This window comes from Cannabis sativa, chromosome 6 (assembly GCF_029168945.1).
Source record: "Cannabis sativa cultivar Pink pepper isolate KNU-18-1 chromosome 6, ASM2916894v1, whole genome shotgun sequence".
Lineage (NCBI taxonomy): Eukaryota > Viridiplantae > Streptophyta > Magnoliopsida > Rosales > Cannabaceae > Cannabis > Cannabis sativa.
The window spans coordinates 9,156,069-9,174,762 of NC_083606.1; the positions used below are offsets into that span (position 1 = coordinate 9,156,069).

Genomic DNA, 18,694 nt, shown 5'->3' on the forward strand with positions numbered 1-18,694 from the left:
TCAAGCATTCAACCTTTGGGAGAAGGTTTACAAAGCTTTCGGGAGATTGCTTTTTAAGTCTTGAATCGGGAGGATTCAAGCACTCTTCAAGGTGATCGAAAGGATTTCGAGCTCTTGGAGTTTTATCAAGATTCAGTTAGTATGTGGAATGCATCAAGCTTGCGGCATACAATAAGAGGGAGTCTATTTATGCATAAGTCAATTACTTTGTATTTTTGATACCAATCTAATGAATCTTATCTCTGGGCGTGGCCCCGTGGACTAGTAACAATCTGAAAGGATTGTTGAAACCACGTACAAAAACCTTGTGTGTTTTTACTTTTTTGCACTGTTTGTTTTTCTAGTTTCTTCTGGAGTTACAGAGTTGTATTCTGTAACTACAGAAAAACTATTTTCAGTACCAGTTTCATTATTTTGCATTTAATTAAACATTTTAGTTAAATAATTAAACTGGGAATATTAAAATACGGAATAACAGTATATTTTTAAATCATTTTTTCTCTTTTTTTTTTCTCCATAGCCACACCACCCACCCACACTTCATCTTCTTCCTCTAGCCACATTATCCACAGTTCATCTTCTTCCTCCAACCACACCACCCTTACTTCATCTTCTTCCTATAGCTACACATTGACCCCCACCCGCACCCATCCCCATCCCTAGGCATACCTCTTTCCCTGAGTTCATTGGAGTTTAACCGCACACAGTGACCGTCTACCGTCAATGACGAAGCTTGCGAAAACCATTGATGAGGTCTGAAAGATCTTTGCAAGTAAATCACATTTTTAAAATTCATTCCACTCAATGGCTCTCAAACACAACTAGATTGGATCCAAAAGTTTCTATGCCCACAGCTCTTAACGATGATCGAACAACAAAGCTGAGCTTCAGGAAACTCAGAGCTCGTGGTTTGAAACCTGACGAAGGCCGTGGTGGTCTTGACTCCAGAGAACGACGGGGAGTCCTATGGTGGCTTCCATTTTCAACGGCGAGACTTTGTTGGTGGCGGAAAACCATCCCAGCCAAGAGAGAGAGAGAGAGAGAGATTTGGGACTTAGGGGTAGGGAGTTAGTGCTTAAAGATTTAATGTATTTCCACACTTCTTCCATAGCCATGTGAATAGAGATGGAAATTGGTCGGTTAATGTACGGGGAATGCAATCCCCGCCCCCATCCCCGCTACCTATTTATACCCCCATCCCCGCCCCATCCCCGTCTAATAACCAACGGATTCGGGGTAGGGGAATACCCATCGGTTATGGGGAACCCATCGGGTATCCATTAAGGTAAAATGAAAAAAAAAATTAATTTAAAATAATTGAAAAAAATAAGTTAAACCAATATTCTCACAAATATTTATTATGCATTCATAATTCATAGAAGATAAAAAATAAACCTACTTAAAAAAAGCATAACCTAATAGAAAATAAAAACTAAATATGTGTCAAAGTTTGAAAAAAAAAACAAAAAAAATTATATATATCTATATCGGGGTCGGATATGGTGCGGATAGTATTATCCCCGCCCTCGCCCCATCCCCGCTTCGGGTATTGAAATTGTCCCCCACCACCGCTCCATTAACCACCAAGATGGGGAATCCCCACCCCATTAGGGGCGGGTCCCTGCGGTTACCCATCCCCGCGGTATAAATTTCCATCTCTACATGTGAAGATTGAATTTGAGAAAAAAAAAAAATAAGTAAAGAGAGAGGTGGGATGTGGCTGAAAGAGGAAGATGATGTAGAAAAAACGAAAAAAAAAAAAAATAGAAAAAAAATTAATTTTAAAATGTATTTTTTTAGTTATTTTTTAATTTAAAATTATTAAGTGGACCAAAAATGCTGCAACACGTCGTAGTTATAAATAAATTAACATATCAATTAAATTTTGAATTAACAGATTTATAAAAAAAAAAATGTAAATTCAGAATTATTGTCGCTTTTTTTAAAATTTAAGGACTAACCTGCCTCTGTTATAAAATAATATAAAATAATATAGTAGATGAGAAGAAAGAAGAAGAAGATGAAGAGAGAAAGAGAAAGTGAATGAGAATTTCTGAGTTGTTTATTTCAATGGGGTGAACCCCTATTTATACAAATACAAGAGTGAAATATTAAGAAACTAATAAAAGGGAAACTAAGAAAAGAGGAATGTTTATTACAATTAATGGTAATAAATAAAAGATTTGGACATCCACATAATTATTAATATTTATAACACTCCCCCTTGGATGTCCATAATAACTGCCTTATTAAAAATCTTGCTGAAAACTTGATCAAAGGAAAAAGAGTATAGTGTAAACTAACTCCCCCTCATTTAAGCATTTGTGGAAATCTTCTAATCGACGGATTTCAATCTTATCTGCCGTCTTCTCAAATGTTGATGTTGGTAATAACTTTGTGAATAAGTTTGCAAGATTGACACTTGATTGAATATGTTGAACACCAATATGCATTTTCTTGAAGCGTATAAAGAAGAATTTGGTGAAATGTGTTCTGACTCTATCTCCTTCAATGTACCCTCCTTTTAGTTGAGCGATGCAAGCAGTATTATCTTCATAGAGAACTGTTTGTGTTGATACTTCTTTATAGAGTGCAATCCATATGTTTCCCGAATATGCTATGTCAATGATCTCACTCCCACACATTCTCTACTTGCTTCATAAAATGCAAGTATGTTAACATGATTTATAGTTGCCTCGTTAAAAAACTTGCCAGAAAAACCCAGTGGGACAAAATCTGAGCTAGGGAAAAAGAGTACAATATATATTTCATATTCATAATTATTTGCAAGTTGCCTCGTTAAAAACCTTGCCAGGAAAACCTAGTGGGACAAAACCTGAGCTAAGGGAAAAAGAGTGCAACATGAATATGTCTCCCCCTCATGCACATATGATCCATAATTCTTTTTGTGATAATATATCTCATAAAATTATTGTTATCACTTTCAAAATATCATCATATACAATCTTTGATCATATATTTTCTATAACTCTTCCAGAGTATGTATGGACTTCTAAATTATAGATGAGGGGTCCGTGGAACATTAGTCTTTATCCAACTAATTGTATCATTCATGTGTGTACACAACTTTGTTCATACGAAAATTTAAAATTTCAAGTAGATATGAACATAACACATTAATGGTACTATAAATTTTCATTTGTGACAATGATGGTACTCCAAGACCACATATTTGTTCCATCTTGTTGTATGATCTTAATTTCCATATCAAAAGATCATATATTTATAATTCTTGATACATATGAAGTACTTCAGGACTTCAATACTAATGAACAAACTTTATACATTTAATATTTCTCGATATACAAAAGAAATAAAAGTTTGTTTTGCAATTAATCAAAAACTCTTCAAGAGTCTATCACAACGTATAATTTCCGTATTTATACTGCATAGACAACCATAGGTATTTTTTAAACAATAATTTACTTATATGTCTTTATTTCATACAAAGATCTTTGTCATATAGTGCGCGCGACTTAGAATTTATATCACTTAAGACATGTATTAAATTCTTCTAGAATTTTTAGATAAGGCTTATTTCAAATACTCACTATATTAGGAGCTCCAAATAAATAACCTTTTTGTTGCAACATTTATGTGACGCTTATAAATCCTCATAAAATATATTCCAGGCTATAATCAAATCATGATTATATTTTCTCAATATTTAAGCCTTACTTCAATCTATGCAAACTTTGTACAACAATTCATTATGTACAAATACATATATGCAAATTTCTCATTAGAAATATTTATTTGCACACCCTACAGGTCTTACTTCACTTTATGTGAGTAAACTTTCCTGGACTGCGTCATAATATTTTGGCCAAAAACAAAATGTGTGTCGATGATTCTCGACAAATCTAATACCATGATCCTTGCTATCTCATGTTAGTTTATTGCATATGCAAACATTCAACATCTATTGTCGACAAAAATTTCATTATATGATAATTTCCTCCCATATTGACATAACTTATAGAGATCTCTTTAAATTACATATTTTCAAATATGTTTATCATTTATAGGTACCTATATAGAATCACTTCAGGGATTCCATTATGATCAAATGTGTTATGTCTAACTTCTCTTGGGAGTCTCTTCAAGTACCGTTTTCATCACGGTTACCATTTTAATCATCAATACTTTATAACATTAAGGTATCTCCATGAGTACCTCTGGATTTAACAACTTCAGGATAAATCAAATGAACATTTATTAATAATTTCTACATTGTTCATTTACGCTTCAGGCGTTTTCAACTCATTCTATCTCAACTTTGAATAATATTGATTTGCGGTTGGTATATATCATTTTGAACTATATTGTTCTTATATACTTTGTGCAAGGATCATTTTTTAAAAATTATCATCGATCCCAACTGCTCTCTCCCCCTGATCAAGAGAATTTTAAAAAATTGTGATATCTAATAATATTAATATACCTGTAGGGATTTCAATATATCACAATGAATCAATATTTATTTAAACTCATATATACTATATGACATTGAACTTCAGGTTCAATAAACTTCAGTTTCAAGTTCAATCCTTATCATTATTAAGAATGAGTCATACGTGTATAATTAGAAATACATAAATTTACATATTTTGTAAATGCATGATCATATAATCTTATCACATCGATAAGAAACTATGCAATAAAAATATAACAATGGCTCAAGATTGTTAAAGAAATATAATTGAAATATTTTCTATGTGCAAATATATGCACATTCTTCTTTTGAGCCTTATAAATTAACAATGAGAAGAATCTTCTGGTTTTTCAACAAAATTTAGTCAAATCATTTGACAATTTATTGCATATGATTGATCATGTCAAAATAATTCAATTCATGAACTTCAAGTTCACTATAATTTGTATTTTAATGAAACTTTCAAAAGGTAATGTAAATTCATTACAACATAATCATTACAAGTTTCATTTTTATATACACGAATAATATAATTATATTATTCTCCAAAACATATACACTCTTCAGGAGTCACTATTATGTTTATCAAACTTTATATTTCTTCAAGAATCACTATCATCAATTCAATGATGTGTATAATTTAAAAAATACATGACAACTTCATCATGTTATTGTAATGGTCAAATAGATATAACTCCTGGTATCTTTTTAACAAGTCGTCTAATTTATTAATAGACTATTCATCAGTCTAATTATCATGACTTGATATATTATATATTTAAATGTACAACAAGTACATATAATAAGTTATTTATTATCACTTTCATAACTAGATAAAAGTTATACATCTAGGTACATACAAAGATATTTTACTACTCAAAGTAGCAATTGTATGTAAGACTTCTTCAGGAAGCTTTTCAAATAATCATTTTTTGATTCTTTATCACTTTGATTATATTGGATCACTAACAAATATTAGTAAATTATATATCCACTTTTGGGAATATGCAAACTGAATTATATAGTAACTATATATATACATATCCTGTACTAACAATAGTTTGAAACTATTGATTTCAAGAAATAATAAAATATATATTAATTTGCTTCTGGCATTACCAATATATGTGAAATCTATATTCTTTGAAATAGAATTTCATGTCTATTCATTCTCTTTAGGTAATGATATTTAAATATTCTAAATGTACAATAAGTTTGTACAATTCACATTCTATTAAATAATCAAGTATACTTTTATCTTGATTATAAGTGTGTCCGTACTACAGGTACGCGACCACTATTATTCAATTCTACACATGATACATAGATTTCATGCACTTTGATTATGTGTGGTATCTCATCTTTTGGTTGTTTCCACTTTTTCTGGAAATATTTGAGTAGTAAATGATGTCATTGATTATTTAAAATCATTATATTCACTTCGGAAAATGACGTTGAACAAGTAGAACATTATTATAAATTTCTTAAAAATTTATTACTTGTTCATCCATAAAAAATATAAGAAATTATTCAACAATTTCTTTTACGATATTTCAAAGAATATATGAATGCAATTTTTGCATAGTCTCCAAGATGTATGCAAAATTTAATCTTTAATATATGTCAGATTCAATAATTTCTAACATTGCCAGTAATAACAATGTATAATAACATGACTAATACAATGAATCTTTAAAAGTAGTTGACTTCAATTCGTATCATTCTCTGCAGGGAATGATGAACAATAAATACATGCCTCATGTATTTAAATAACATTAGTCATGCTCATTGTTATTCTTATACTTTGATGTTTCAATGCAATTTTCTTAACATTCTTTTTAGGTATTCAAAACCCACTATAAAATTGCATCAATAATAATCATTTTTAATGATTCTTTAGTTGTATTCACATAAATACAATCACTTTTTTTTGACAAATATAAAACATTTACTTCAGGAAATGTTTGTCAAAATCTATATCGATATTAGATTACTTGTCATTGTCCTCAAAGAATACAAGAACATATATATAAATATGTATTCATCTCTTTCATTATATATCCATCAACTATATAATGAATATTACGTTTGCATAATCTTCAGGATATATGCAAGATTTAATTGAGGACGCATAATCATTAGGATATATGCAATATTTTATCGAGGATGCATAATCTACAGGATATATGCAATATTTTATTGATGATGCATAATCTTCAGGATATATGCAATATTTTATCGATGATACATAATCGTTTGGATATATGTATAATTTATACAGATTTTTTTCTATCATATCATTGACACACATATATTGTAAATATTATAAATGATAAGAACATAATATGTATATATATATATATATGAAATCAATAATAAATATATAAAAACATATACATACATATATAATATATAGATATATAGATAAAAAAAGAAAAAAGAAAACAAAAGATTCTTGAAATTGTTTCAGTCAGATAAGTATATATATAAATATATATTTAGTGTATCATGACTTTGAAACAATTCAAGAACTTTAACAAAATACTTACATTGGGACTTGGGCAGAGACTCATGCTTGAAGCTTGGGCAGAGACTCGTGCTGATAACGTGTTATAAAATAATATAAAATAATATAGTAGATGAGAAGAAAGAAGAAGAAGATGAAGAGAGAAAGAGAAAGTGAATGAGAATTTCTGAGTTGTTTATTTCAATGGGGTGAACCCCTATTTATACAAATACAAGAGTGAAATATTAAGAAACTAAGAAAAGGGAAACTAAGAAAAGAGGAATGTTTATTACAATTAATGGTAATAAATAAAAGATTTGGATATCCACATAATTATTAATATTTATAACAGCCTCGACATAAACTTCAATTTTTTAGAGACTTTTATAATAAATTTTCCTATATAAATCTAAGTATTCAACACACCCATTGCATAATATAGACCCATTCTTAACCAATTATAAATACACAAATAGTAGGGGATTTATGTAAATATATATATATATATATATATATATATATATTTGTTGCTAAATATGTAAATATGCCTTCAAAGAGTGTGTATTGTAGACATTTTCTATAATGTTTGGATAAGTAGTGCATATATATTGAAAAACAAAAAGAATTAGTTAGACAATATCAAGGAGAAAAAGATAGGGAAAAACGATGGAGAATAGAATTGAAAAAGATCACATATGGTATGAGGCGAGCCTTGAGGTCTTTGTCTTCTAAAGCTATATAGTTCAATAAATTCTGAGCCACAAAACTTAACATCTAGTTTGAACCGACTATACTTGAGGCTAGCTCAAGTGGCTATAGGTGGGTGTCTGAGTGTTGGAGGTCTTGGATTCGAGTCACAAAACATATTGTAATATATAAATGCTTGAATAAATAAAAAAAAAGTTTGAACCGACTATACTCATGAAACCACAAAATTAAATCCTCTAAATAAACTATATTATATTTATAGGACAAATTATTGAACTTGTCTAATTTCTTTCTCAAATCTGTGAGGTTATTTTAAATAATTTAATATGTGGACGTATAAATTAAGATAATTTATTGGAATTTTAATAAAAATACTTGATTTTTGGCAAAAATTTATAATTTTACTGTTATATAATTTTTTTTACAAAAATACTGTTTTTTTTTTTTATAAATCAACCGTAAAACAATAAAACAGAACAATTAAAACAATAGTGGAACAACTAAAAAATAACCGTAGAATAACAGTGAAAACTTAACACAGTACTATAAAGTATAAAACCTACACAGTATTTTTGAAGAAAAAAAAAATAAAATAATTAAAAATTTCAGTATGTAGTATAAGTGATCTAATTAAATAAGCTTAATAAATATCTTATTTGGTATGGATTTTATAATGTATAATACTTAATAGTAATTTGTGAAAGACCGTATACCCATTATCTCATTCATATCCAGTGGAATCAGATATGTCTTCTATTCTATTGATTTTCAGAATAATTAATATGTATTTTAAATCATGAGTTTACTTAATTAATATTAATTTAAAAATAAATAACCTTTATATAATTGGAATGTCGAGTTTAAAATATTTGTAACTGATTCAAAATACTTTTTTTTTTAATAAGTACTGATTCAAAATACTTGATACAAAAGTTATTGCATAGCGACTATAAAAAATACAGCCTGTTGTCCTAAAGATCGTACGCTCCAGGCCTAACTGTTCCGACATGTACAATCTCCATCCGCTCGAGCTCACTGCTGCTCAGCCTTAGCTTTGCCCTTACCTACACATACAAACAATATCTGTGAGCCAACAGACTCAGTAAGAAAAGCATAATCATAACATAGATATAAACTGGATTACGATTAGGCACCCATACACCTAACCATAACCCTATCCCCGCATCCCACACGGTACTGAGTCAAGAACGTTCATACAAAGTACTATCGACCATAATATTAACCTATACTCGGTACTCTATTCATACTCTAGTCGTACCGATGTGATAGCGTCAATCAGTACTTGAGCCAAACATACATTTATCGGTATCTAATACAACTCTACGTATATTGATACTGCTATCAATGTAATCTAACAGGCTTTATAAACATGTAATCACATATGTATATCATTATACTAATCTTACCTCATTTTCGAATTCAGGTGTGTCAGTCAACCTGAGTGGAACTACTGCTCGGCGATTTATAGGCCCTTAAGTCACAATATTCATAAAACAGGTGAGTGACTCTCTAAATCACTTTTCGGGAACTTAAAATCAAAACTAAACATGGACGCTAAACATGTAATTACATATGCATATCATTATACTTATCTTACCTCATTTCCGAATTCAGGTGTGTCGATCAACCTGAGTGGAACTACTGCTCGACGATTTATAGGCCCCTAAGTCACAATATTCGTAAAACAGGTGAGTGACTCGCTAAATTACTTTTTGGGGACTTAAAATTAAAACTAAAAGTTTTCCTATCGACGAATAACATGGCAATACCCTAAATATCATAAAATGGGAAAATTTAGGGTGCCCTAAAATGCCCCAACTAGTAGACTGGTTCCCAACTGAAAAATCTGTTATGTGGGGTCTAACTGAGGATGAACTAGAATTATGGTTCCTACAAGTCATACTGAACTGGTCGACCGGTTCAGTACAGGAATCCCCAAAAATAACACAAACACCACAAATCGATCCCAAATTGTACCAAAACCTCTAGACCACCTAATAAGGCCACAATGAACATAAACCATGCAAAAGAACTGAATAAAACCCCATAAATAAAAATCACCATGAAAGAGCAAAGTGTGAGCTCTAAAGTTCAAACTTTGCTCAAACACAAAAACAATCCTCAATTTAGACCTAAAACAGCTCAAATAACATCAAAACATCATCTAAATATAAAATCAAACATCATTTACAATTACAGGATCCTAACTCCAAGAATCATGCATAGAAACCTAACTTACAACCTAAGAAACCAAAGAGAAATGAGCTTGAGAATTTTACCTTGGATTGGATTCACTATGATCTTGCTAGAACATCGAAAATAGAGTTGAAAAACCCTATTTTTCTGCTAGTTTTCTAAAGATGTCGAGAGGAAGAGAGTTGAAGAGAAAGAGAGTTTGATTTATCTTATAATTTCTAATTTAATAAAATTAATCTTTTTCTATGGTATTATCTAATATCATATACAAACAAATCAGATTAGACTAGCCTATTATTAACCCACTAGAGGACAAAGGAAAGTATATAGCAAAAGACTATTTTGTCCTTGCTTAAATCAAAAAGTAACCTTGTCATCTAAGGGTATTTTTGTCATTTTTAATACTTTGAATATTCTCGGCATTCTCAATATCTATCTAAATTATCCCGCTATTACTCAAATACCAAACCATAAAAAATGTGACTCTATCGGCCAAACGTCGCGTTTCACTGTTACCGGACATAAAATAGAGTAATTTGCGGCATAAATACTTAAGTTTAACTCCCAATTACAAATAAATACCTAAGTTTAATTTTTGGCAGTAATAATACCTAAGTTATAATTTTAAAACTTTTGTTGGTACCTGGCTGTTAAGTATTAAGTAAATGGTCACGTGGCAATTCCTAATTGGTCCAAGTCATTAAATTTTTATTTAAAAAATAATAATTTAATTATATTAATAAGATAGTGGCACATGGATAATGACTTAATATTTAACAGTCAGGTACCTATAGAGTTTGAAAAATATAACTTAGTATTACTACCGCCAAAAATTAAACTTAGGTATTTATTTGCAACTAAGAGTTAAACTTAGGTATTTTTACCGCAAATTACTCCATAAAATATGAAAAACATGAAATTTCATATATAACATAAATAACACACCTAGAATTCAAATATATCTCCGTAAATTCATAAATCATAATTAAAAATTTAATTTCAAATCAAACCTTAATTATCTGTTAATTTTCATATTAAAATTAAAGGGTCTTTACAGATTGTCTAAATGAGATGTTTTGAGGATAATTAGAAAGTTGGTGCGCACATAAGGTTAATCAAATGTGATTGTCATTGGAATTAATTTGTAGTCCAAGTGAGAGATTGTTGGATTATTTTTAATAATCTAATATGTGGGCTTAAGACAATTTATTTGAGCTAACATTCTAAATTGGGCTAATTAAGTGATCTAATTAAATGAGCCCAATAAATATCTTATTTGGTATGGGCTTTGTAATGTATAATACCCAATAGTAAACCTAATTAGGGTTTATGGGACTCTATAGTTTGCTAAGGCTAATCTTAACTACTCTTTTCTTCTATTCCCATCAATTGAGTGAGAACTCGCAAGAGAAGATTAGTCTGTAGAAGATCATATACTCATTATCTTATCTCATATCTAATAAAATCATGTATATCTTCTATCTTATTAATTTATAGAGTAATCTTAATCTAACATGAGTCTAAGATCTATTTACTAACAAAATCTCCTTTATTTTGTTTTTTTTCAGTGTAAAACACTTTTTGAACCATTATTTATTATTTTTTTTCTTAACTATTACTTTAATTTGTTGTAATTTTTCTGTTTTTACATACACTTATATAAAAAAATTATAGTAGTAATTATTATTAATAATAGAGTAATTTGTAGTATAAATATCTAAGTTTAACTCTTAATTGTAAATAAATGTCTAAGTTTAATTTTTTGCGGTAATAATACTTAAGTTATAATTCTGGAACTTTTGTATAGGTACTTGACTGTTAAGTGTTAAGTAAATTGCCACGTGACATTCCCTGCTTAGTCCAAATCATTAAATGTTTATTATTTTAAAAGAAATTAGTTTAAATATACCAATGAGAAAATAATACATGGATATAATGACTTAACATGTAACGGACATGTACCTATAGAGTTCCAAAAATATAAATTAAGTATTATTGCCGCCAAAATTTTTAAGTATTTAATTATAACTGAAAATTAAACTTAAGTATTTACACTACACATTACTTTTAATAATATTAAAAAAAAAAAAAGACAAAATCAGTCCCATATTACAAGAGTTGATAACTGTAGTAGGATAAAATACATTCCAGAAAATAAGATATGATTCAAAGTACCATATATTAGATAATCATTAAGAAGTGCTTTTTTTTAATTAAAAGTAAATAATAAGTGAAATAAATTAAGAAAATGTTGTATAATTTATTTTATTTTATTTAGAAATAAATAAATATATATTTATATGTTCACTGCTAGCATAAAGATTTGTGCTCCAGCTGCCAATTTGATTGTGGAAAGTGATAGAACATGCTACTAATTATCATAACTAAATTCATTTGATTTAATACGTGTATCTTCTTCAACCAACATCAAAAATATGAAATGATATAATTATTCATTTTATTTACATAAATAATTATTATTTATTATTATGAATTTACTAGGTCCCACGCTTTTAAATTTTCTGATGTCTCAGCCTTTTATTAGTGTCCAAGCATATATAGCTAGTGGAAAAACAATTCAATACCAACGAGTGGGTGATGATTAAATTTATTTAACTCAATTTATGTATATTAAAAAATATTTAAAATTTTGTAAAATTGTATTTTTGGAATTTTTTTTTATTAGTTTTGTGTATTTATAAAATATTTTTTTTAAAAAAATATATATAAATGTATTGAGTAATTAAAATTTAGAGAGAAAAGTATAATTTTTATATAATTAATTTAAAAAATGGCAATATTGTAGATAATTCGATTAATTTTAATAAAATATATCAATAAAAATAAATCTATCTTGAAGAATTTATGGTTGGGCCCATTATATATTTGTTGATTTTGGGTTGGTGGTTTAAATTAAATTATATGGTAGAAAGAACAAGAGAGCTTCTTCTAACTTCTAGCCTAATAATGACACAATGAGATATGAGTATATTTTTTCTTTTGGCTAAAAATCTACTATATTTTATCTCTTCTCTATAATGGCCAATTACATTCAAGAAAAACATCATGGTAGTTTTTTCTTTCTTTAGTGTAATTTTTTTCTAAATTATCAATTATTAAAAGTAAGAATAATAAAAAAATTAATTTGTTTATATCTGTAGTAGTTGCTGAAGATCCGAATTAATATATAGTATTCTTTTATTATTATTATTATTTTAACAAAAATATATATGAATGATGTTGGCTAGTGAAAATGAAGGTAACACTAATTGAGTAGGCCGACATGATTTAAATCTAATTACGAATTTTGTATATTTATGTGATAATTGACTCTCATCAAAATTATATATGTGTTTGTGGCCATTTCATAGTATGGAAATATTAGTTTATCATTAGTGTCAATTTTATATATAGTTTTTTTTTTTAAACAAAATTATTTAATTGTGTAATTTCTATGCTTTTATTGAAGATGTCATACAATTTCTCCATATCTCTCTATACTAGCTAATACAATATAGTATTGACAAAACATATTCACAAGGGTCAAGGCTATCAAATATAATATATAAAGAAAAAAATTGTTTGTTGCTAGTTTAAAATAATTTCATAATTATAGAAAATTAATATTTTATTGACAAATGAATTGTCACAATTGCTTATTTGTACCCTTCGAACATGTTAAAATAATTCCCTTTCAAAAGAAAAATGTTAAAATAATTACAATAATAAATCATTTATTAACAATATATTAAGATCCTAATTAAACTATATTAATTAAGACGTATTGTACCTCGTACTAAAACACAAAATTATAATATAATGCTAATAATAATATGTACACACATAAATTTAACACAGTAACATAAAAAAAATCAAATAATTATATTCATTTATAATAAATTTCACTTATTAAATAATATGGCGTATAAAATCCTAAATCAATTTATAAGGTTCTCCTTTGTCAATTTGACCACATTTTATTGCTTTGGAGGAAAAATCCTAACTATATTGTCTCATATTTTGATTATCTCCAATTCGACACTAAAAATTTAAATTTAGTGTTGTTTTTCACTAAAATTAATCAAACCCAATATTGAAATCTATCATATAGGATTGTTTATCGTGTCTATCTTTCCTATATGTAGACTACACTAAAATTATTTTTTATTTTTTTATTTAAATAATCAAATAATAGTTAAATAATTAATTTTTTTTAAATATATACATGTATTATTTATATTTATATATAAAAATAATAAAAAAGTAAAATTTTTTTGTGTAGTTTTTAGTATTGTAGTTAGAATAAAAAAATGTTAAAATTGTACCTTTTTAGTATTAGTTCAACAATAAATTTAATTTTTATTATTGGAGTTGGCCTAAATAAATGGCCAAAATTTTAAATTAGACAAAGTTCTTCCATAGTGTAAAATTTGTATAATTTATGTGTACACATATAATTAATTTTTTGTATAGAATCATATGACATCTCTTGATGGTCATTAGGTGTAAAAATTGTTTGTGTGGAATGAAAGTTTGATTCATAAAAAAAAAAAAAATTATTAATGAATCTAATTAAATCTTAATATGTGGGGGAGATTGGGGTGAGTATATTATTAAGTTAATTCTTATTTTGATTATCAAACTTTTTTTTAGTGATTAGACACTTAAAATGACGGTTCAAATTGTACAAGGAGGATTTCCACTCACATAAAATTGGTTTATTAGAAGAATAAAATGTCATCAAAGTTTAGAAGTTGTAATAATTATTGATAAAACCCCATCAAACTAATTTTAATTATGAATTATAGTCATTTTCAACCCAACTAAAAGAATATTAGTCAGCCATATAATTATGCTTAAATAGTGAGACTTGGCAACCAATACAGGACAAGTAGTTCAAAACAATAATCCAGAAAGTAAAGCAAACATTATTCATTAGAATTGATATTATCATTGATTTAGAAGTAAATTAATTAACCGCGTTAATTAAAGGGAAATTTTACCAAGTAATTGACTAATTTGTCTTTGTCTTTTTTTTATTATTATTTTTATGCAAAACAACCATTCATTAAATAAAAAAAAAAAGCTCAAAGCAGTTACATTAGTAGAAACAAAGAATTCTACCCCCCTTAAATCAAGAAAATCAGTAAAGTTGGATAAAATGAGCTACTTCATTTAGAGTACTAAAAATCCAAAAAAACACAAAATCAAGTATCAAGAATAAGTGAATAACAAACAATTGAGTAAATAAAATTGTAATAATTATTTAAAGTCGCCTAAGACTCATTCTTTCTAGGAAGTCCTATTGATGGAGGAGTTAATCTCACAGATTGCTTCCATAACTTGTGTACGGATGCCAAAAGCAATAGGAACAACCTCTTAATGATAAGCTTTATTCTTAGCCATCCAAAGGCAATGAAAAAGGAAACAAGCAAACTGGAAAAAAGGTAAAATATGAGGATATATGGTTGGGGTAAATACTATTTTAGACTATGTATTTTACAAAAATTACTAATTGGACTATCAGTTTTGTTAAATGATAAAATAGATCATGTATTTTTTAAAATTGTACAAATAAGACTCTGAATTGATTTTTTGTCAAAATAAAACTTAATAATAATATGATCTAGAGATGTTGTGACAAAACTGATTAAATTTTCTGTATCTGTTCGTGTTAAAAATTATCTTAAAGGTTGTTATATTAAAAAATAAAATTGTTGAAAATTAAGCTAAGAGTCTTATTTTTACCATTTTAGAAAATAGAGGGTCTATTTTGTCATTCAACAAAACAGATAATTTAATTGATAATTTTTACAAAACACAAGGTCTAAAATAGTATTTACCTTATATTGTTGCCAAGGAAAGAAGGAGCAACAATCCACCATAACACATCAATGGGGCTAGCAAATGGAAGCCATCACTTCTAATAGCTCAGGGACTACCTTCATACAGTAAAGAACAAATGAAGGTTGGAATCTTTATTATAAAGAACAAATGAAAGTAGGAACTGTTAAAGAATATAATTATGTATTTTTATCTTTAGAACTAATAATTTAATCAATCATTTCTAGACTAAGACGAACTAAAAGAATCTTACATTTTTTAATTATTACTATTATAACTAATAAAATGGAAAAATTGATCAAAATATTCCTTTGATATATAAATATAGGGCAAGACTATGGTAGGACCTAACAAAAGTTCCTTACCGGTAGGAAACTTTTTTTGACCATTGATTTTAGATCATGTGGTTATTATGATGTAAGGTGTATACTCTTACGATATGACCGCTTATATACGATTAAAACTTTATACGTATTATAATAATATTTAATTATATTTATTTTTTAAAAAAATAATATTAAAAATTAAAAAAAAAAAATAATTTTTATTTTGAATTATTTTTTTAAAGTTATTTTCAATTATTTTTTTTAAAGTTATTTTGAATTATTTTTATATTGGTATTTATTCTCAAAAAAGAATTATTTTTTCTAAACTCAATTTTTTGGCTTCTTATTTTTTGGCTTTTCATAATTTACTGATGTTTTTTTTTTTTTTTTTTATGTTTACACCTAGTCTTTTCTTTGTTTTGCTTTTAGGCTGTGCGTGATTCTGGTATTATTGACTGTTTTTTCAGTAGTTTTTATCTTGTTATTTGGTTGCTCTTTTGAGACGCCACTTATAAAAAAAATTAATTAATTCAGTTTGATATTATTTTTTCTGCCAAAAAAATTGAGTTTAAGAGAAGCAAGTTGGTACTGTTCCAATTAAAGAGCATATAAAATCATTCAAGCGATCCGATATCAAAAGAATTTTTGAAAATAAATATCTATATAAAAATAATTTAAATTAATTTTAGAAAATAATAATAATAATTAAAAATAAAAATTAATAATTTTTTTAATTATTAATATTATTTTATTTTTTAAAATAAATATATTATTATAATATGTATAAAGTTTTAATTGTATACAAGCAGTCCTATAGTAAAAGTATATACCTTACATCATAATAACCACAAGATCTAAAATCAACAGTTAAAAAAAAAGTTCCCTACCAGTAAGGAACTTTTGCTAGGTCCTACCATAGCATTACCCAATAAATATATATTTACTTTTGAAACAACCTCCAATCTTGTATCAAGAAGTTTTGATAAGATGTGGAGTGTGCTTGCAATATTATTTTATAAAAAAAGTATTAATATACTAAAAAATGTACAAATATAAATTGTAAAGGTAAATTTTATTTGCATCCTATAAAATAATAAGTATATCTTATTATTAAAAAAGAATAAACTTAAATAATTTTAAGAAATTATTCTTAATATTTTTTTTAAAAAAAATTTCTCACACTATTTTTTTTTTTAATTTTAATGCTTATTTTGATTTTATTTTCATATTTTTTTTTAATTTATGTATATATATATATTTTTAAAAAATTCATATAATTTTTTAGTTTAATTTTTTTGTCATAATATTTAAAATATAATATATTTTTTAATAATAAGAATTAGAAGAAAAAAGTTAAAACAACTTAATACAATTAAAAATATAAATTTTACATAAAATAAAAATTATTAAACTAAAGTGTATTTAAAAGTTTTTGGAGTGTAAATAAAGTTTTCTATTATAAAATATTAATAAAAAGATATAGAATATTAAATGGGTTATTGTCAGGTGGAGAGTGTCATCCATGTTCCTGTCTCGTTTAACATTGAAAACAAAAAAATGATCTTCGTCCTTGCCATGTTCCCCATTTAGACGGGTAATCCCTGCCTCACTAGGGTTGGGGCCTTGCAAGGCCATCCCAATGAGAAAAATGTACACCCCTATTTAATTAAACTTATTAAAATTATAACCCTCCAAATTTAGTTTTTCTAGGGTTCTTAATTATCATCTTCGCGAATTGTATAAAACTTATGAATCATAATATGGACTTGTGAAACCACATTTATTTAGAGAAACATAAACATTGCTACCAAATGTAGTTGATATAGTTGGCATATATATTAAGAAAAATCTATATATATAGTTATATATATATATTATTGTTGAGCGTTGCTATTAGGCATCAGTGGTATTTAGTACTTTCTTAACATGTTGCGTTGCGATTGGCTAACAATACTCTCTAAAAGCTATTACATTAAATTATACGGGACTCGATACTTAGTTGAACCAATAGCAATATTAACACGTAGGAGGGTGCTAGGCACCACTGGTATCCTTTAGCATTTCTCATTATTGTTGCTTAGAAATATCTTCTTAATATTTTTGAAAGGAAAAGAGAGTCCCATTAATTCAACATTCTCAAATATCACTGGCCCCTTCAATAATTAATGAACAACGAAGAGTGGGTGGGGTATCTGTCAGGGTAAAGATGAATTGGGCCGAAAAACTTTTATGGGCCCAGAACACGTATGCAAAGTCCTTCTATGGGTCCAGAACAGAGCATGTATTTCATGGGGAACTTTATATATCTATTCTATATAAAGTGTGCCTATATAACCGAATTCTTGGTTTATGAGAAATTCATGGGTGATTTATTATTTATATTAAAAATAAAATGGTTTATTATTAAAAATAAAAGGATTTATGATAAATTCATGGATCACTTTTTATTTATATATAATAAAATAAAAATAAAATAAATCTCATTAAATTCAAAAGAAAAAAAATAAAGAAACATCATTAAATAAAAACAAAAAAATAACTCAACATCAAATCTTCAATTACACGATACATGTAATTACTCAAACATCACATCTTTCAATTATAAAAAAAAAAAGACTTTTTAGGAGGGAAAATATA

General features: G+C 27.2%; 1 long non-coding RNA gene across 1 annotated transcript; it reads right to left on the minus strand.

Moving 5' to 3' along the window:
• Window positions 1-8,486: 8,486 nt before the first annotated feature.
• On the minus strand, window positions 8,487-10,183 carry LOC115695954 (uncharacterized). Its single transcript, XR_004007590.2, has 4 exons — window positions 9,971-10,183; window positions 9,289-9,354; window positions 9,098-9,162; window positions 8,487-8,734 (listed from the first exon to the last, which is right to left on the minus strand). It is a non-coding gene; the product is annotated as an uncharacterized LOC115695954 (long non-coding RNA).
• Window positions 10,184-18,694: the final 8,511 nt, after the last annotated feature.